At 43.6% G+C, this 22,372-nt stretch overlaps 1 protein-coding gene and 1 pseudogene across 1 annotated transcript in view; one reads left to right on the top strand and one right to left on the bottom strand.

The window, feature by feature from the left end:
* MAGI2 (membrane associated guanylate kinase, WW and PDZ domain containing 2) overlaps positions 1–22,372 on the top strand; it is a 747,493-nt gene that overhangs the window by 20,614 nt on the left and 704,507 nt on the right. The window lies entirely within an intron of this gene.
* On the bottom strand, positions 6,308–6,427 carry LOC136657731 (5S ribosomal RNA; annotated as a pseudogene).

Genomic DNA, 22,372 nt, shown 5'->3' on the forward strand with positions numbered 1-22,372 from the left:
TAAGCTGAGACAAATCACACAAATCAAATGTGTATGAATTTGTGAGCTAGTTCTTAACTCAAGCTTTGGCATGTCTCCAGGGAACAAAAGTGCCAACATAGTTGTGGAGCAGTCACTGAAATACTTTGCTTCTGTGGAACTGGCACTCAAGACATCCTCTGCATGGAAGTCAGTGGAACTTGGGGAAAGGTGTCATTTTCTGAACTGAGATTTTTTTTTTTAATGCCTGAGTTGCCTTTTCCTTCAGTGCTGTTCGTGCTGATTTTAAGTTTAGTTTCTGATGTTTACAGCCTTTCAAAGTGAGAGACAAACTGGAGCTGATGCACAGAATATGGTTGCCTTTAAATTAATTCATGTGGCAGCTGCCTCCATTCAGAAGTGAGCACCATCCCACACACAGAACAAGAGATTTTCTCCATGCCAATAAACAAGGTTTTGAGAAGGTTTAGGTTTGCAGTGGCATGTTGAAAATGATAGAATTGTATGGTGGGGCAGAAATGGCTTGCTGTATGGCCACCACGAATATTAGTTGGAAGAAGCTTGCACATGATGGCCATACGATGTAAGCTGACTCTAGGTTCTTCTGTTATTTCTTTCCAGCACAGTGTATATAAAATGTTCGTAGCCTCCATGGTTAAAAAACTGGGGAAAATATAAAGAGTTCTACCCTTGTGTAGCATACTCCCTTCACTTTTGGAACTGACTGTAGTGCAGTAGTGCAGCATTACACCGACACTGACATTACTGCTGACTGTGGATGGCTTCAGATGGTTCTGAAAACTCACTTTAAATCCTGGTTGCAAACTTTGTGGAACTTGCCCCCTGGTTTGAAGCATAGTCAGTGTTGGCAATGGTACAGTGTACTTAGTTGGCACCAAAAAGTGAAAGAGGGAGAATTCTCACATGAGACAGGAAAGAGGGGAAGGGAGTATGCAAATCTTTTAATTAGAAATGTTATATCTGTACTGGTACTCTGTCTGGTAGGCTCATCTGTTTACTGTGCACTTTTAAAAGTGCTCCTCTAGAGTAAAGTTGCCTTAAAGGAAGAAAGAACTTATATTTATGTTCCCATTAGTACAGTGTTTCCCAACCTTGGGGATGCACCCCCCTCCCCTGGCAGGTGTTCCCAACTGTCTTTTGGGTTAGGATTTTTTACTTGCATGAATTTGATGGCAGCAAAACCTGGAAGTGCCATTCTAATGGCACTACAGGTCCCCTTAAGAGAGCAGCATCCCAAAAGAAGGTTGGGAACAAGTGCGTTAATACTTTACATTAGAAAAGCATGCAAGCCTGGCTGTACATGAGACTCTGACATATTGGGAAGGGTAACCCACTTAAACTGAAAATGAAAAAACCCAGAACTACTTAAATATTTCTTGCTTTAAAAGTGGCATTATTGTATATCACAAGTGTAATGATATACAATCACAGCACTTTTGAGTTAAAGTAAGTAAACTATTTCACCTGAGCAGCTCATACATTTGGTTCTAGAGTGGAAATATGCAGCAGTTTTTAACAGAACACAACAGAGCTACCTAAGTGTTCAAGACTAGAAAGCAAAGAACGCTCTCCTTACTTAAAACTATCAGGGGATTGGGTTAGGCAGAGTGTAATTATCCAGCTAATTATCTGCAAAGCCACTGTATTAGCCTTCCTAAATCCATCTTTAAATTCATCTCTGCTACAACACCTATGGAATCCTCTGTAGCTTTGATGTACTGTGACTTCTGTAGTATTAAGCATAATTGTTTCCTGTTTCCTCTTCCTCTCTGCTGTCCAGTTATTGTACTTACCTGTATGGCTCATAAGGTGTGGAAAATTAGGAGTTTTTTGAATCCATTTAAGCAGTTCTTCAGCAGCATCAGACAGCAGTACAAATACAATGCATGATGATTAGAGTACTAAAGCCAAGAGCCAGAGTTCAAATTGTGGCTCTTATCTTTGGGTAAGTTATTTTCTGCTTTTATGTGCTATGAAAAGTACACGAGGCTGTCATTAATTCCTATAATCTACTAATCTAAACCTTATGAAAGGGGGTTCAGAGGGAAAATGTATGATAGTGTATCTTGGGTGAATACAAGTGTAGTTCACATCCAGATTATGTTATATTGAGGTAAAAATAGATGACCACTAATGCATAAGCCCTTCTAAAAACCCAGTATGGCTTTAACCTGCAGTCTCTGGCCATGTGGTGTGACCCTTATCACTCTTTCAGCCCAATCCAACCGAAATCCCCACCCGGCGATGCAGTGCCCATCAGTGTGGGCTACTCTACATCACATGGGGGATTTTTGTCTGCTGGAGACAATCTTGCCCAAGTTCCCTCTCCAAACTTTCCAGAGAAGGTAGGTTCACTTTCCAGCTAATTAGTTCCCCTGGCTCAAACTTGGCTAGCTCTAGCAGCATACAAAAACTAGCACTGTATCCCAGCGTCAACCAGTTGGTATCTTGCTTGAGGGGCTGCAGGGGTCTCCCCTCCCAGTCTTCAAAGCAGCACCCCTTCTAGGTGCAGCAGCACCCCTTCAGCTCTCCATCACTCAGCAGTCTCCATTCAGCTAGTTTACCTGGCAGTCAATCAGTCCATTAGCCAGTTCATTAGTCAATTAGTTAGTCTGTGAGTCAGTCCACCAGTTCATTGGTCAGTCTGCCAGGTTGTTAGTCCATCAGCCAGTCAATCAGTCAATTTAGTCTTCCTTACTTCCTTCCAGCTCTCCTCCTTCTACTACCCAAGCTCTTCCTGTTCCATGTGCTGCTTACATCCTGTAATGACCTGGCTACCTCCTGTGGCTGCAGCAGTACAGCACACCCACTGCTAAAAGCCTAGGTTTTGACTGCATGCTTCCTGGACTTGTTTGGGCAAGAGGCCACTGTTGGCACCACACTCTATCTTCTCAGGGGACCTTGCACGTTTCCACTATCAGGTCTCCTTGGGGTAAGCCCCAGTAGCCGTAATAGGTGAACTCGGACCTGTGCCAGCAGATCGAACTGTGCAAGCAGATCAGTTCCAGGAAGGGTTTTCGGATTCAACCCTGAAATTGGCATAAAAACAGAGTAAAAGATGGGGGGATCTAAAGTCTAAAACAGAATGACTAGTGGTTCTAAAATGCAACCAAAGGCAGCATGTCCTTGATTACAAGATGTTGAAAACAAAGAAGTAATGGCCAACTCCAGCCAGTCCTACTTGTGAATTTTTTTGAGACATCTGGCTGGCTACCATATGAGTCAGAATGCTTGCTGGATGGTAGATATGTGGAAGTTGTGCTTATTCTTGTCAGTATGTATAGATTTTCTTGAAGCGACACCATGTGTAAGTACAGGTGTGTGCTGCTTAACAACCTTCCGCTTAACGATGGACCGCATATACAACGGTGGTCAAAGCACAGCAAAGAGGCTCTTAATGAGGCAGTCAGGACTCCCATGGCCTGCAGCAGAGTGTCTGTTTACACAACGAAAACAGTAGATTGGGCTTAATATTCACTTAATGACCTAATTGCGTAATGACAGGAATTAGAGAATGTATCCCTGTCGTTAAATGGCGCACACCTGTATTCATAAATTACAAAGTTTGTATGAAATAAAAATGCACTCAGGTTTGCTGCCTACTGAATCCCCAAAGAAGCAGAAGCAGAGTTTCAAGTCCCTTTCCTTCTAGCACTTTGACTTATTTATTGTACCCTGGCTCCTCCCATTTGGGAATGTGTGTTCATTATTTCATTATCCTTAAAGCTATCATGTAAATAATAATGATGGCAAAATTTGGTGATTTGGGGGTGAAACGTGGGAGTAGATTAAATACCCCTTTCATCCAAGTCGTGTTCCTGCTCTGGCATGGTTGTTACTTTACTATAAAGAAAAAAAATAGCACCTAACTAGATAGTGATTTCTCTAGGCTACAGTCCTAAACACACTTATTACGAAGTAAGCCCCATTGGTAGAGGTAGGTGAAAATGGTTTTATTTTTCGAAGATTTGGTGTTTTCCAAAGTTAGAAAAACATAAAGCACTGTTATGTTTATTAAAATTTACATTATAATTATAAATTATAATTACTTAAAAAGTGTACTAAATAGGTGTCCACAGATGCAACCAGTTTCCTTACCCATGCACCCCCATTAAATAATAAATAAAACTAAATAAAATGGTTTTATTTTTTGCATTTTTTTTTTTACAAAAATGAGAAGTGCAGAAAGTAATGTTATGTGTTTTTATTTCATTACCACCGTTTTCATCCACCTCTACCCACTGGACAAAATTGGATTTCTAAGTAAACATGTGGAAGCTTGTGCTGCTAGTTAGGCCTTGAGAAGCACAAGAATATGTGTTCACTCATGTTTCTTTATGAAGAATGTGGGTTCCTGCAAGCTGCATGTAAATCATTGGGGTTACTTGGGAAGACACTCAAGGCATAGCAGTAGTGTTGCCATCAGTCTAGTTCCACTAATGAAAACTATTTTCTAAAAGTAATTTTTGACCAACAATTCTACAAAACAGCGTTCCTTTCTGCATAGTTACCATGTACCACTTATTGACCTGCATCCATGACTACCATTCTAAAGATAGAAGTGTACTCTACCTTGTTTTTGAAGTCCTTCTTCCTTGCTGTTTCTAACACGTATTTAGCATATACAGTATTTGAGGATGGTTTTGTTTTTTTAAAAATTCCTTCACTTTTATCTCCCTTCCTCTTCTCACTCCATTTTTTAATAATGTGTAGGAACTTCTGATAAGCCAATGCAAAGATTATTTTTCCCCAACACTCTCTCATCTGTGTTCTAGTAAAAATTAGTTTCTGCCTTGTGCTGTAAGTGCACTGACATTGGTGGGATCCCTGTCAGATCCTTTCCAGGCAACCCCATGCCAGCACAGCTCTCCCAGTAACCTACTGGAGTCCTTTCTATAAATGCTAGCAATATCCTTCAGATCCCAGCACAGCCTGTCATCCATGCAGTGGCATCCTGCTGTCGTTAGTGTAACATCAGTACGTTGTTGGTGCGTCATCAGTGTGACATCCAAGGAGCCTATCTCCACACCCACCCAGCCCCAACACTGGTGATCAGAGAAGCATCATTAGGGTGACCTGAACAGGGGGCAAGGACAGGTGCAGAGCCAATATGTGGCTACTGCTGGGGAGACCCCCTCCCCCACTAGTCACTAGGAATGAGCAGCGCAGCAACAGGCACTACAAGGACACCATACACACAAACATACACATCCAAGGAATACCTGTTTGAGCAAGGTATTGAGCAGAGCAAGGGTAGAAATGTAGATTCTTCAGAAGAGGACCCCAAAGTGAAACACACAAGTCTTACCATGACAAGGGCTCATGCCTTTGTGGGGTATTCACCAGCTGAAAGGAAGTCTTTTGCCAGAGGAATAGTATAAATCACGGTCTGAGGCTAAGAGGCAAAGAAGGAAGGCCCATAGCCAGGGAGACAGACCAGGGACAGACTGCACTTGCTCCCCGTGTGGAAGGGATTGTCACTCCCGGATTGGCCTTTTCAGCCACACTAGACGCTGTGCCAGAACCACCTTTCAGAGTGCGATACCTTCAGTCTTTCGAGACTGAAGGTTGCCAATACCAGTATAAATCACAAGGGGTGCCTCAACTGCGCTTAGTCAAAACATGATGCTGGTAGATGTAACCTGGGAAGCAGGTGAGATGAACCCAGCCAAGGGACTTACCCTATCCAGCAAGGCACTCACCTTTTACTGACTGGCCAGAAATACCCATGGCAGGGACAAAAGAAGAGGAGGGAACTGGCTGTAGAACCCTCACTGGGTACATCACAAAACTGCTCTCTAAATACCCAGCCAGAGAAGGAGACAGGCAAAGTACAATTCATCTGCCATTTAACACCTTGTGACATTGCAAACAGGCACACCTGCCGGGGAGGCTATAGTTCATGGACCATTCAGAGAAAGCACTGCCAGTCATAGGCCAGTCATTCAGCTGGAATGTGAACAGCCTGCCCAGCAGAGCTGTTGTGCCATTGCAAGTTATCCAACAGATATTCAAGTAACAGGTTCCAGAAAAGTCTGGCTCCACCAGTTGGTTCACTGTCTGCCATGGAGCTTGCAAAACCTCAGGGGCTTGACTGGAAAGTGGTAGGCCACCAATGTCATCAGGCTGCAACCAGATTCTCCCTGGTCACTGCACGCAAAATGAGGTCTGTGCAATGTCTTCATTTGTAGGATAGCTGCCTACAAGGAGATACAGAGAGAGTGAGTGGCAACCCAGCAGGGGAAACAGAAAAGAAATAGGCAGCAAAAATGGTTGGCAACCTTCAGTCTTGAAAGACTATGGTATAAGTCTACAGCACCCAGTATTCCCAGGCAGTCTCCCCTCCAAGTACTAACCAGGCCTGACCCTGCTTAGCTTCCGAGATCAGATGAGATCAGGCATGTGCAGGGTAACAGTTGCTGCAACATGATTGGGATAACCCTGCTGCCAGGGAGGGAAGGTTTGTTTACACTTAACGGGGGTCGCTAAGGCTCTCTAGAGGGTCTGGGGAGCCTGCAACTCCATCTGCAGCCCTCCCAGCAGCTATAAATTGTGGTTTAAAAGGAAAAAAAAAAAAAAAAAACACTTCCAGTTTCATGATGAAACATGAAGTGCTTTTTTTTTCTTTTTTAGCAGCAGTTTGGAGCTGCCCAGAGGGCTGAAGAAGGGGTTGCAGACTCCCCAGACGCTCGGCAACCCCCAGGTAAGTGTAAACAATGCTACACTCCTTGGCAGCACAGTTATCCCAATTGTGTTGCTGCCCCCTCCCCTGCAAGTTCTTACAGGGTCCAAGTAGGACTGTGGGACCCACTGGAATAAACAGTGCTAGGCTAGATATACCAATGGTCCAATTCAGTATAACTGCCCAATCCTATTGGCGCCATACACTGCCAGAACAAGGATTCTGGTGGCATACAATGCTTTGCAGCTGTTGCAAAAGGTAACACACTGGAGCACATGAGCTAACCACAGATGACCTGCAACCAGGTCCATATGCCAGAGGATTCAGGCACCCACCAGCAAGTATATATAGGGGGTAGGAGGAAGGCAGAGGGTGGGCAGAATGGGGCAGTGATGGAAGCAGGGAGGGGGTGGATTGGGACTGGGTTGGGCTTGGCAGCAGCACTGTCTGCCAAATCCGAACCCTCTTCCCAAGCTCGATCCATCTTCCTGGGTCCATGTGATCTACTTGACCCACCAGGCTGGCAGGCACTTATTCTGTGGCAAGGGAACAAAGCTTCCCTTACTCCAAGGAGGCCTCTGGAGGCCAAAACACGCCTGTGGGATGCAGCCAGTGCCATGTTGATGCTGCTGTGTTGCTGCGCGGGGGGGGGGGGGCTAGGATTGGGCCGTAAGTGAACCTTCATATGTGTATATGCATCAGATAGGATAGTTTTTGACTTTGGAGGCTTTCAATAGTATGGTATTGACAAGACATACTAGTCAGCCCTTCTTATGCCTAGGGCCAACTGCATTTTGAATTACATGTCAAAGCAGCGGTACTGGAATGCTCTCATCACTAGCATAGGTTTCTGTGCATCTGAAAGAGCATAGTGTGGCTGCTGTGAGAATTCTAACTTATTTGACAATGAAAATAGTACATTAGGAGCATGTTCCATTGGCCATTTATTCTCCAACTGTAGTACTCAGATGGTACAATGCAAAAGACCTTGTTGGAAAAGGCATGGATTAATATGCTAACGTGACAGTGTGAACTTGCATGTTTATAGTTTGCATATCTATAAATACTTTGCATAGTGTTCAGGTTATGTTGCCTAAAGCCATAGGTTCTGGATCTGCTACAGCTTGAACTTCCTTTCTGTCTTCTTTATTCTCCTGTGTGTACATGCCAGCCCTAATAATGGCTCTCTCTTAATCCTAGCTTGGCATGCTGTAAGAGCAGAGCAATGGAGCAAACCAGAATTGTGACTGTGTAAACCTCAATTTCCAGGTTTGGATACAATGTGAAACCACAGTTAGTATAAACTGTAGTTTGCAAATGAGCTTCAAAAACATACTGATTTGTTGCCCTCTCACAACCCATGGTTTGGTAGACAGGCAGCAATTCAGATGTTCAAATTAACAATAGTTACGTGAAGCAAACTGGTTTTGTGTGATTTGTTTGAACCTGCCTATTAAACTTCCAGGCCCAGGTTCAGCAGTGTGTCCATTGAACCAGTCTGAATTTCAGCACTGAGATAAACATTTCCTAGCATTTGTATCATTGTAGCAGGCCAGCAAAAATCTCAATAATTTAAAGTATGGTTATTATAAAATCAGCTTGATTAGCAAAAAGAATGTGACACAGAAGAAAAAGGGGAGAGTGTAGACTTGAAGGTGAAACATAGTCATGAATAATTTCTTCTACATGCTTAGCAGAGAATGTTACATATCAGCAGATCACAGCAGGGGATTGCTATAGTGGTGTGACTATAATAGTTCTTGACTCTATTTTTTCACTCTTTTAACCTTGTAAATTCTATTTGGTTATTGTGTCTCATGCATTACATTCAAATAGATCTGACCTGAAAATAGGTCTTGTAAGTGCACAAAATACTGTTCTTTCCACTACTTTTGATGTGGGAGCATCTTTGCCATGTCCCTCCTGTACATGAGATGGAAGCAGGAAATTGGAAACACCCTCGTGAAAAGAAGGCAGGTCAAAAGTAGCTGTCAGTTCATCCTGACTTTCTGTAGCTCAGTGTTCCTCAAGCCATTTCGAATCACCTGGGGGGCCAGGCATGTTGTGGGGTCAGCTCATGTTTTTGATTTGGAATTTTTTTGCAGCAGGGCCCCCTTTCCCAGGTTCTTTTAATTCATCTTAGAGAGAATGACCTGCTTCAGAGGAGGACTGGTTTGGCCTTGAGACATCAGGCTCTTAGTGATCTTGTTCTCCTTCAGGAATGGGCCCCAGGAATTTGGATCATATGGTCCAGTCTCCTCAGTGTAGGGTCTGGAGTTCTAATACTGGGTCAGGTAAGGTGGATAGAGCTTGGAGAAAAGTAAACAGAGGCCTGGGGAGGGTTGTAGTTTGGTCAAGCAGGGCATTTTTTCACCCACATTGCCATTTTATTTTTGGACCCTATATTGTTTTTGGGGGGATGGGTTCCATTCATCTACAGTGGATACAGCTATTTATTTAAAGGACCTAGGGCAGGGGTGCTCAATACATCGATTGCGATCGACTGGTCGATCACGAGGCAAAATGAGTCGATCGCAGGCTTCTCTCCCGTCCACACATCCCTGGGAGTGAGCCCCTGGCAGGCTCCTCCCTGGGAGAGGAGCCGCTGGTAGGCTTTTCTCCTGTCCACGCATCCCTGGGAGTGAGCCCCGTTGACTCTACTGGGGCTGACTTACCTTTCCCCTGTTTTTGCACTGGTATGTATGGAGATCTGCCCCCCCCCCAACTTCCATCTGTTGGTTCTGTGTGCAAGGGGTTTTGCACTGGTCTTGCTGTGATGTCTATATAGAGATCTTCCCTCCCCCACACCTTTCCCCTTTTTTTGCACTGGTCTGTATAGAGATCTGCTGCCCCCCCCCCCACTTGTATTGGAATTGAGGAAGATCTGGTGGGGAGGTAGATGTGGTGTCAGCAGTGGCCCCTTTAAGGGTAAGGCCTGGGCATCCAGCAGAGTGTGCTGCACAGCTGCAGCCACTTGAAGGCAATAGGGCCCTCAGGGATATAAGAGCACCTGAGGCAGGAAGGGCTCCACTTATTTATGTGAGTCAGCCTTTTCCTACATGAAGATCATTAAGTCCAAGTACCGGTCCACCATGACTGATGAACACTTGGAAGTGTGCTTGAGGCTGGCTGTCAGCAGCTACTGTCCAGACTATGCATCCTTGGCTGATTCACTTCAGTGCAAGTGATCAAAGTAAACTCAAGTAATTACAAAAAATGTTTATAGTTAATTATGTTGTGTTGTGCAATATTGGCTCATGCGGTTATGCAAGGTACACCAACATACATTGTGCACATAAATGTTATATGTTATGATGGCACGAACATTGTAAAAAAACTCTGGTAAATCTCCGGGCCTTGCTGGGTTTCAAAGTAGCTCTTGAGCCAAAAAAGTGTGAGCACCCCTGACCTAGGGCATTTGTGACCAATTGATGGCTTGTGGGGTGGGGGTGGGGGTAAGCTCCAAGCTAGAGCTGCCCCATGTTGCAGGGTTAGTGTGGGACAGGGAGTTGACTGGGTCATATGGTGCATGTATCTTTCAGTTTTTGTGAATCTAGAGACTCTGGAATCATATCAAACATCTGATTTAAATGAAGTGTGAAAGAGAGAGAGAGAGATTTTAAGGAGGTTGAATTCAAGGTTAAGAGAGGACAAGTTTTTCAGGAATGCTAAGAAAGGCAGTTTTGCACTGTACATGAAAACAGGGTTACTGGGTTTCCTGAGCTTCAAACACAGCAAAACTTGAGGAGGTGGAGCTTGAGAGCTCCAGAGTGATTCCTGAAAGAACAGGGTCTAATACAGCCTGTCGACACTGGGTAATTTAAAAAAGAGATCATGTTTTTCATTCTAACTTGATCTTTATCCTGGTTTTTTTTGCTTTTTTTCTGGTGAATTTTCAAAATATTTTATGCTTCATTGGTGTTTTGCTTCTTAAGTAACTTCTCCCAAGGAAAGATGAAGCCACTCCCTTGTTTTTTCATCTCCAGCAGCTCCAGTAAAATCTGCTCTTGAAAAGCAGAACAAAAGTGTGTTGTAAAAACTGAGTTTTTACTCCACGTTTTTCTAAACGTTCAGTTTAGGAAAAAGGTTCCTGGGGGAGATATGATTGAGACATACAAAAATATGCAGATGGATAGAGTGGGTAGAGGGATCTTCTTCTCCCTCTTGCACCACATCAGAACCAGGGGACAGCTACTAAAATTGAGTGTTGGGAGAATTAGAACAGACAAAAGAAGATATTTCTTTACCCAGTGTGTAATTAGTCTGTGGAACTCCTTGCCACAGGATGTGGTGATGGCTTCTGATCTAGATGCCTTGAAAAAGGGCTTTGGACAGATTTCTAGAAGAAAAGTCCATCACAGGTTACAAACCATGATGTGTATATGCAATCTCCTGGTTTTAGAAGTTGGCTACCCCAGAATGCCAGGTGCAAGGGAGTGACTAGACTAGATAGGCCTTTGACCTGATCCAGTGGGGCTCTTCTTATGTTCTTAAAATAAATACATGGGATGGAGGAAACTGCAGCACTGTGACGGAAGCTCCACCCTTTGGTCTTACACACATTTCTTATCTAAAGTCTGAAAAGAACCCTACGGGATCTGTTGTTTGACATGGGTGTCCAGGAACTCTGGGTGTTCACTGAATGTATGAAGAATGTCTCAAAGGGCCAATGGGACAGAACTTCACAGTACTGGGGAAACCCATGGTTAGGATCTTCTGCAGTTTTTGTTTTGCTGCTGCTGGGCAACCTGGTAGGTTAGTGCTGAAGTTCTAAGATGATGATATAGATGAGGTTTGTAACACTTTTCTCACATACTCTTTCCCCAATGTGACTGCCCTCTCCCTCCATACCAGGGGTGCTCAAACTTTCAACTTTAGGGATGCTGGACCTTTAACAAGTGTATAGAAGAGAGAATTTCAGCAGGTGCAGCTTGTCATCTGTGGGATGACAAGCTGCACCTGCTGCAATTCTCTCTTCTGTACACTTGTTAAAGGTCCAGCATCCCTAAAGTTGAAAGTTTGAGCACCCCTGCTCCATACTGTTAGCGCTGACAGGAACAGCACCTGTCATTTCTGGTTTGGATATCAAAATCATACGTACCCACTAGTAAACTTGAATGTTTAAATATCTGAAGTCCTCATGTTGTATCCGGACTGTCTATATTCAGATATTGCATACTATTGTTCTATTTAGCTTTGTTAACTTTAACCATTATTTTTCTCTTTTCAGAACTTAGGGATAATAGTGTAGTACCAGCTTTCCTTGCTGATGTGATGGTTTATGACTAGATACATCCCCACATATTGTTATTCTCAGGATTTGAATTAATATATTTTGCTGTATAATCTAGCTATGTTTTTATGAAGGACAGAACAGACTCAAGATATGTTACAAATAACTGTAGAACCTAGTCCCTCAAAATTATGATTCTTTAGTATAAATTCTGTTAATGGGGGGGGGGAATAGAGAATGCATTGTAGAATTATTCTGGCATATTTGTTATGATTTTTAAATATTACTCCTAATTTAAAAAGATAAGAATTGCCTTGCTGGAGCAGATAAAGATCCATCCAGTCCAGGGGTGCCCAAACCCCGGCCCTGGGGCCAGTTGCGGCCCTTGAGGACTCTCAATCTGGCCCTCAGGGAGCCCTCAGTCTCCAAAGAGCCTCTGGTCCTTTGGAGACTTGCTGGCGCCCTCACTGGTCTGATGCAACTGCTCTCAGCCTGATGGCCCTGCTAACTGGGTAAGAGGCACTTTCTTCAAGTGGGTGTTCCTCTTTTTAGCATGGGGAGAGTAACTGACCCACCTCACCCCAGCATTGTCTTTTCTAGTGGCTGTCTGCTGGTTTGTTTTGCCACTTTTTAGATTGTGAGCCCTTTTGGGACAGGGAGCCATTAGTTATTTGATTTTTCTCTGTAAACCGCTTTGTGAACTTTTTGGTTGAAAAGCGGTATATAAATACTGTTACTAATAATCTCTAATATATTCATTTATGTAAATTTATTCAAATTTGAAATGTAAATTAATTCTTTTTTCCCCGGCCCCTGACACAGTGTCAGAGAGATCATGTGGCCCTCCTGCCAAAAAGTTTGGACAACCCTGATCTAGTTCAACCATTTCTTTTTATTTTTTCAATTTAGCCAACTGGATTATCTCCGAATAGATTTGAAAGTGATAGCCTTCTCCTGTTTTGTCATCAACATCTGATATTTAGAGTTTTGCTGCCTCTGAACATGGAGCAATTGTGGCTTTTTTTCCTTTTGGTATCATGTATATGTTTGGGCACTAACCAGAGCTGTTTAGTATAGATTGATCAATTATTTCTATTTTTCCAAATTTGGATGTGAGTTTAAAACTGTTTTTTAGCACAGGTATTGAAGGGGATCTGTAGGTGAATGCTGTTCTAAAAATGTGGGTGAGGGGTAGTACAGGGTTTACCCACTTCTTTGTCTGATACTAATATGTTTTCTACTCTGAAAAAGATTAAGCAGAGCTGTTTCATTTTTCTCCCACTAGACTGGTAAAAATGCCTGGGATGCCAGAGGCAAAGTCAGGGATGTTAGAAATATGAATAGGTTGGGACACTTTGACTAAATTGTTCCTTTTATACATTGGTGAAAATAAGTTGTGTTTCTTGAACAGAAGTGAACGGAAGTATGATTGAATGTGAACGTTTTGTTCCCTTGCATCTGTAAATGCTGTGGTCATTATTTTTAAAATTACTGTAGATACTTGCCTATAAGACGAGAACTTTCTGCCAATAAATCAACTATAAATCGTCTCCTCGCTTTGTCTGACCACTTTATCTGAGTGACTTGGGGCGCGATCCTAACCCCTTATGTCAGTACTTTCCAGCACTGTCACAGCGGTGTCAATGGGACACGTGCTGCATTCTGCAGTTGGGTGTCATGCATGGAGGTCTCCTCAGATTTGTCTTCAGGGCAATGAGGTTGAAAGCTGCAGCCAAAGTTAACCCTTTCAGTCCTCTGAGAGAAAAGTAAGTCAGGGCACAAGGCTTCCATTTAAATCAAGCAAGCCTCATTCTCTTTGGCAGGGTCACACCCAACCCTTCTGCACCATACTGCAAACGTTTAGCAAAACATTTTGCACTATTTTGCAAATTTTGCAATATGCACCATTATTTTATTCTTTATTTTTGAGATATTTATATTAATAGATGTATATGTAGTATATGCAGTATTGAATGTGGGATGGATCCGAATGTGTTATATGATTGCTTGATTATATGATTGTTGTATAATGTTTTATGTCTATGTCTTGGAGTGCATTGAAATGTCGTTGTACTTTATACAATGACAATAAAGTATATTATAAATGTTTGGCAGAGGCCTGGTTTTTAAAACACCAGGATGTAATCCTCATTTCCATCTGAAACAAAGTCCAAGGTGCACCATTACTTAAAAATAACACCCATGGAAAACAATGGGTCTACTTCTGAGTAATTTGGGTTGCAACTATGTGTAGCTGTACTTGCTCACGCTGAGTTCTTATTGCTTGTCTCTCTGCTGTGAATTGAATTGCACACTCCCAGTTATGTGTGTTGTATGTTGTATATTGTATGTAAAGCTTCTGGCTTAACACGCCAGGCACCTTAAAGAAGGATTTGATTAATGGTTCTACTGTTATATTGTTTACAGTGCACTTTCTCAGAAGTTGTGAAGAACAGAGTTTAAAATGTTAATGAATTAAAATGTGTCTTATTATCTTTATATTTTTTTAAAATAAATTAGAGATTGTAAAGTTCTTAGATAATTACTGGCAGGTTATTTTTCAGGATTTGGCTTTGGGTAAAATCAGATAAAACTATAGTCAGACACCCTCCTAAGTTTACCCCCCCCCCAACTTATCTGAGGGTCATAGAAAATATCATGATTTTTGGCTTAAAACCTGTCCTTGACTTATCTGTGAGATCGACATGTACCTGAGTATCTGCGGTAATTAACTCATTTTGACATTCTAACTTTAATGGCATAATCCTATATGGCCCTTGCACTGGTGGACCACATGTTCCACCAGTGCATACTATCACAAAGGTGCTGTAAAGCATGTTTCATTAGTGCTCTGGTGGAAAGGCTGGAGCCTAGCTGCTGGTGCCAGTGCAAGGACCGATACCCGCCAGAGCAGGTAAGCTCTGTGCTGAGGCGTGCAGGGGCAAAGTGGATAGTAGGTGTGGAGAGGTGTAACAGGGTGTGGGAGTGTGGCGACGGGGGCAGGATTGAGCCCAGGAGGAGTGGGATCGGTGGCACTGATCTGATCCTTCTTGCCACTCCTAATCCTCCGGCATGGATCAGCTTGGGCCAGCAATATCTCTGATGCAGGTTTGAGTGGACCCATTGCTCAGAAGACAAATGTCTCCTTCCCCCAAGAAGGCTTTCTGCCTGCTAAACTCCCCTTCGGGATGCAGCTTAGCCTGGACTGGTGCCGCTGCATAAACATGGGGAAGTTTAGGTAGGATTGGGCTGCCCATTGTGTTAATAAAAAGACATGGTGCTCAACTCTTATTTTGCCACACTAAAATAGCAAGACTTTTATATATAACTTTATTAATCCACAGTTTCAGAACAGCCGCACCTTCTGAGTTAAACTAAGGTCAAAATAAGAACAATTTTTAAAAGTTACCCAAATTAATGCATAAATTTGTTCTCTGAAGTGTGAAGCAGTGCCACACAGTTGATGTTCAGGGCAGCCCTCATCCACAGGGGTTCAAATTCTAGAACCCCCGCGGATACCAAAATCCGTGGATGTTTGAATCCACAGATTTGGGCCACCTTAACCCTTCGAAAGTGACTAGAATGAGTTTACAGTCACACCCAGATCCTTTCTGAGGCCCATAGAGACCTCATATGGCCTCTGTGGGCCTCAGAAAGCCTCCCAGGTGTGACTGGAACAAGATTTCAGTTGTGCTGGGAGGTATTTAGTGGGGTCCAACAGGTTTCAAAATCCACAAGTCCACAGTTAATGAGGGCCCACTGTATATTAGCTATTGTAATAAACAGTTAATAGGTAATGGAAACATTACAATAAACAAATGGAAACATTTGCCTTAGGCTGATATTTTTAACAATGTGATCTGGGGAAACGTCGCTATAATTAATTTTCCTTCCAAATAAAATAACACTTGCAATTTTTTAAAAAGCTTTTTCTGTTGTGATACCGATTTTGTTAGAATGAAGGGTTTTGGCATGCTATCCAGCTTTGTACAAATTTTTGCAATTATTGGTGGTGTCGCCAAATGAGTTGGCTGGTGTGGTCTTGGGTATGACACTGATGTCTTCTTAGCTATTTGCCGTGGGAGACTACAATGTTCATTCTGAGGCTCCTTCCCAGGAGTTGCTCAGGATTTCATGGCTGCAGTAGCAACTGTAGGCCTGTCTTGGGTAATATTAGCACCCACATATTTTGGTAGGACAGAATTTAGACTTGATATTTGCTTCTGGGCAAGAAGATGGTGATCTGTTAACTAAAAGAAGAAACTAACATCACTATTTTGTCATGGTCAGATCACTGCCTGGCAAAGTTTAGAGCAGGAGTGTCAAACCTAAGGCCCAGGGGCCAGATGCAGCCCGCAGTAGCTTTTTATCTGGCCCTCAGGCTCTCAGCTGCTGAGCAGTGCTGAGATGTTACTGCTGAATATCGGACTCTCCCGTATCTTGAAATATGAACAAGATTTGCATATTTTCTCTTTGTCATTTGCAGCTAATGAGTTCCTAAGTTAGAAAAAGTGCTTATTTTTGGTTATGGCCTGTTTAATGACATCACTTCTGGCCCTCAGCAGGCATCATGACTGCTATTCGGCCTTGCTATGAAACGAGTTTGACACCCCTGGTTTATATTCATCAGGGCTCCTATGTTCTGCAAGGATGGGGGGGTGCGATTGGATGGTCTGCCCTTTAAGGCTTATGAATCCTAATGGATTGATACTGCACTTTCAGATTTTTCTGTGAATATGTCTGGTGGTCCTGTTGAAGTCCTCACTGACCTCTGGAATGGCGAAATGGCTATGGTTGTCAGTATGATCACTCCTTGGTATCTTCTCCCAACTGAAGAGTCAGGGTGGCCCTTTGGTTTTCTTCAGCACTGCAGAAAATGAAGCAGTTGGGAAGACAAATTGAACAATTTTAGAGGAAAATGCATGCTGAGTTCTACACGGACAGCTCATTTTTGAACCTGCTGTATAGCAACTTCCCTGTCACCATGGTGTCAGAGAGACATCTAGCAGAACTATTGCAAGTGTTATAGAACCTGCTGCCTCTTGGCCTGCAAAGTTAAATAGAAAATACTTTTGGTTGCCTACTGAGACCAATTTGTGAAACACTTTGCGAATGAAATTGTTTGCATCTGCCACAACTTGGACTTCATGTTAACAGTTCTAGGTGTGGTGCCTTTTTTGCCTGTTCCTCCTAAGATAATGAAGTCTTTTCAGCTTATTAAGGCTGCTGATTGTAGACGGGATGCTTGAAAGTGTAGTGAGGTCATCCATGTGCATTCTCAATCCTTGACCAATCTGGCTAGTGAAGACTGCCAGAGTTGAGCTGGTTGATTGGGCAGGGAGGGTAATTAATGCTTGTTGGTAGAGGGTTGTCTAAAAAATGGTAGTTTGTATGCCATCTGCCAAAGAAGGCTCAACCCCATCTGTTAGTTACTGGCCAGTATCCAAGCTTTCATTCTTGGGCGAGGTACTCAAGAATGTAGTGGCAACCCAGTTCCAATGTTATTGCTACTAATTATTACAATCTAGCCTCCAATGTGAATTTGGGACTGAAACGGCCTTAGTTGCCTTAGCAGATTATTTATGCTGGCAACTAAACAGGGAGAAAACATCCCTGATGGGTCTGCTGGTCATCTCAGCAGATTTCAGTACCATTAGCCATGGTAACCTTCTGGGCTGCGGGCCAGGATGGGACTGAGTGATGCTATTTTTCAGTGACTGCAATTCTTCCTGCAGGGGAAGATCCATAAAGTTGTGCTGAGGGGGGGGGGAAGCTCCTGCTTAATACTATGATTCCAGGAACTATGGTTCCTGCTTAATACTATGGCTTATAATGTTCACAAGTTTCTACCTGTCCCTCATGTTCTTCAGTATCTTCATGAGATTGCTGGGGTGTATTATCCATGGGGTAGACATTAGGTGTCATCAGTGTGCTTATGACAGCTTGAGTGCAATCCTAATGGTGCAATAGGCCAGTGCAGGCCTCCAGTGCCAGCCCAAGAGTGTTGTGAACATGCTGGACAAGCTGACACCAGATTTACTTCCATACAAGATAAGCTTGCGCGAGCACGGGCAGGCTCGTTGGGAGGGGTTGGGAGGGGTGATGATTGGACGCAATGGCAGGTGGGGAGGGGTGTTTTTGGGCAGGGGAGGGTGGTCTGAGAGGCAGATTGGGTCTGGGAGGGGAGTGGGATTGACTACGGCAGTGCAGGCAGAATCCTAACCCCCTCCCTGCCCTGAGCAGTCTTACAAAAGTCTTACAGATTAGGAGGTCTTACAGCAGTCTTACAAAAGTCTTGCTAGTGATTTAGCTAGCACTGATCCAAGTAACGCCATGGGGTGACTGGGGCATTACTCGGGGTAAGGGGAAAAATATCCCCTTACCCTGCATTGCGCTCCAGCCACCTCCTAACCTGCGCTGATGAATACAGCGCAGACCACTCAGCCTGCCTGTTCCAGCAGTGGTTAGAATTGGCAGCTAGTTGTATATCTCTCTGCTTTCTGCAGCTAAGGAGGCTATGGGGGTTCTGAACTAGTTTTTGGAGTCATTGATGGGCTGAATGTGGGTGAACAAATGAAATTAAATCTGGACAAGATTAAGATTCTTCTAGTAAGGAGGCCAACTGATTTGGGAATGGTGTGTCGGCCTTTTCTGGACAGCACTGCATTCTCCTTGAATGAGCAGGTTCGGTTTGGGAGTATTACTGGACCCAGCTCTGCTCCTGGATGTCCAGGTGGTGCCTGAGGACTGCAGTGCTTTTAACCTGTTTTGACTGGTGTGCCAGCTGTGCCTGCTTCTGTCTCAAGTTGACCTGGTCATGATGATCCATGCTGTGGGTCAGAGGCATAGCTTATGTATCTGGCACCTGGGGGCATACAATTTTTTAATGCTTCCCTGTCACATCCAGGAGGTGGTCTGAGGCTTTTTTTTCACCTCGGGTCTGCCATTGGGAATGTGGGTTGGCACCTCCTGAAGGTGTGGTACCTAGGGCAATGCACCCCTGCCCCCTAGCTATGCCACTGCTATGGGCACCACATGATTGGGCAGTGTATTCTACATGGGGCCTCACTACATAGAATTCACTGCCTAGAGAGCATTTGCCTTCCTGCAAATGTGTTTTGTCAAAAGACTGAAGACACTTTGCAGGTGTTTTCTGATTTCTCCTGATGTGTTATCCCCATTGATGATTTTGTTATTACTGTTTTATGGATTGTTATTAATTCCGTTGCAGTTTTTTGACCGTGGTTCTGTATTGGCTTGTTTGTGCTGATATTGTAAACCGCCTTCCGTTTCCCAAGGAAGAAAGGCAGGATAATATAAAAATAATGTGCTTAACTGTGCGGGTGACAGCACAGAATCCTGCAAAACACCATAGTACAGTGGTTCTCAAACTCTCTGGGAGTCTAAGAAGCACTGGTAAGTCTTGACAAGGGCGGGGACTGGAATGGGGGAGATGTCCCAATAGTGCCGCAGTGATCGCGATGCCGCAGGCACCCAGGTGAATTTCAACATACCTGGGGGAACTGTGCAGCCTCATGGAGGCTCACAACCCTCTCTATGAGACTTGCCTCTGTTGCAGTGGGTTCAGATCTGCAGTTGTAGCCAATTTTTTGTTTGTGATTGGAGCTCCGGGGTGAAGAGTTTCAGTATAACCAGCACGATTGCCTACTATTATACTGGTTATCTGATATTTTTGTTATAGCAGTCTTCAGTAAGACATTGTTTGTATCTTTCATTCTCTGAGAAAACCACTGAAACAATATCTTCCGTATCACTAACAAATAGGCTACTCTGAGAAGTTGGGGTATATTTATATACATGGGGAAAAAGTAGCCCTTGCAAGGCTCATGAGGTACAGGGGGTGCATTGTTCCTGAGCCCAGGAGCCAAAGGGGGGAGCTGGAAATTTGGGGGGGGGGAAGTCTCAGACAATGTTTGCATATATTGTGTAAGACTAGCATTCACATTTTGTACAAGCCTACATAGTTTCATATATCGTAATTTGTAGAAATTGTGATCCAATTATCATATGAAATTATGGAAAAGGGACCCAAAAGAAACTTTGTACCCCCTGATAAAATTCCTCTCGGAGACCCTGAGCTCTTTATACAGAATTGCAACACTAAAAATCAGCATGGGTAAAACTTGTTTTGAAATGCCTTATTTTTTATGAGAAATTTTCATGAGTATAGAAATATTTGTGTTCACAAGATCTGTCCTAGTTATTTGTTCTCTAAGAAATGAGAGAATAGTAAGTGATTTTATCATCAGTGTGAAGCTAATGTATAACCTGAGATGACACCTGCAGTTTCTAACATGAGCCTTTCCGTGGTTTTATACTTTTGACTAAAATTAGCCTAAGCTTTTATTATTGGCAAAAAAAGGGGGGGGGAAAATGTACTACTGGCTTTCACAGCCTTCAGATGATTTTTAAAAAATCTGTTGCTAAGATTGGTTTGAGCAGGTTTGCTTCTGTTTTAGAAAGATGAATGTAATAAGATAGAAGTATCACTGTCTGTTGTGCATGTGATTCCATTTTTTTCTAGTTAACTGTTTTTTGTAGTGTTTTTAAAAATATGCACAACTTGTTGGAACAGTGATGATATTGGGATAAAAGGTCTGTATATCCCACACCATAAGAAACTATGTCCAAATTACACTACCTCAACTTTCCTAAACAGCAATTTTATCTGTCTGTAGCTTTGATGCAAGCTTTGACAGGCTTACAATACAATCCTATGCGGGGAAAAAACAATCCTGTGCATGTCAATTCCGAGTTAAGTCTGACTGACTTCAGAGGGGCTTATTTCCTGGTGAATGTGTGTAGGATTGCAGTCTTAGTGTTTTTTATTAACTAATAAAATCATCCAGAAACTCCAGAGCACGGTAATGAGAATTAGCTTTCAGTCACTGGTTTTTTATTTTTAAAATTTTAAGAAAAACAGGTTTCAGTCTGTTCCTCTATAGATGATAAGCTGCTCTTGCAGATGACAAGCTGTACCTGCTGAAATTCTCTCCTCTACACAAGTGTTAAAGGTCCAGGAACCCTAAAGTTGAAAGGATGGCCATCCCTGAACTGCATGCAAAAGTTAAATTGCTTCAGATGCCAGGGCCTGTGGCACTCAAGGAAGCAGCACTGTGACTTCCTGCAATGTCATGACGTCACTGTAATGGAAATGTGCAAGATCCCTCAAGGAGATAGGGTATTATGTGGTGTCGGTGGTGGTCCCTTGCTCTGACAGGTGTGGGAAGCATGGGGTTAAAACCACTGCTTTTAGCAGTGGGTGTGCTGCACAGCTGCAGCCACTAGAGGCAACAAGGTCTTCAAGGATAAAACAGCACCTGGAGTGTGTGGGTGTAGAAGGAAGGAGGTTGGAGAGACTGAGAGAGCAGAAGGAAGAAGTTTGGAGGAGAGAGGACTGACCTATGGACTGGCAGATGGATTAATGGACTGAGGGACTAAATGTGCTGGCTGACGGACTACAGGACCTGTTGACTGATCAACAGACTAAATGACTGGTGGAAGGACAGACAAATGAATGGACTACTGAGAATTGCTGGAACAGGGACTGCTGGAACAGAGACTGCTGTAGACGCTGGAGACTTTTGTGTGGCTGCTGTGCCCAAGACTTGCTGAGGACTGAGGTGTAGCTTCAGTGGCTAGAGAGGCTACTGGCAAGAGAGGGGAGGAAGGTGAACCTCTGCAGGATGAACAGGTGAGATGCCCTGATAGTGGGGTCCAGCAGTGCTGCAGCGCAGAACTAAGGCCATTGGGGAAAGAAGGGGGAACAAATTAGCATTATAGTAATAATAATAACAACTCACCTTTCTGGTCATCGGATTACTCCTCTGACTTTATTCAAAGGCGGTTTACATAGGCAGGCGTTTCTAAATCCCTCAAGGGGATTTTTACAATCATAAAGATTCTTTCATTCAGAATGGATCTTCCTGGTTTGGTCTCACTTCTGGCTTACAGTTCTCCCACGCAGGCTGATAAGCAGCTCCATCTCTCACACGGTTGGCAACCTTCAGTCTCGAAAGACTATGGTATAAGCCTACAGCACCCGGTATTCCCAGGCGGTCTCCCATCCAAGTACTAACCAGGCCTGACCCTGCTTAGCTTCCAAGATCAGGCATCTGCAGGGTAACAGGCAGCCAAGACGCTTCTTGCTCACACCAAGAGCAGGTGGAATCACTTGGCTGGGCTTGTCAGCCGCTTCGCCATTCTCAGCTGTTCAGGGAGCTACCGGTGTCCTCAAACTGGTGAACTTCTGATGTTATCTTCGGGCTAACGGAGGTTCTACCCTCTAGACCAGACCTCCTGCCCACCAGCTTAGAGTGAGTATAAGTTATCTATACAAAGCTTGGCAAGGGAATTTGTCAAAACAGTCGCTTTCAGGGTTCTCTAGCTGTTTCCCGACTAGGATGAAAAGGTGCATGTGCCCCAACTGCTCCCCC

Source organism: Tiliqua scincoides, chromosome 7, assembly GCF_035046505.1.
Source record: "Tiliqua scincoides isolate rTilSci1 chromosome 7, rTilSci1.hap2, whole genome shotgun sequence".
Taxonomy (NCBI): Eukaryota; Metazoa; Chordata; class Lepidosauria; order Squamata; family Scincidae; genus Tiliqua; species Tiliqua scincoides.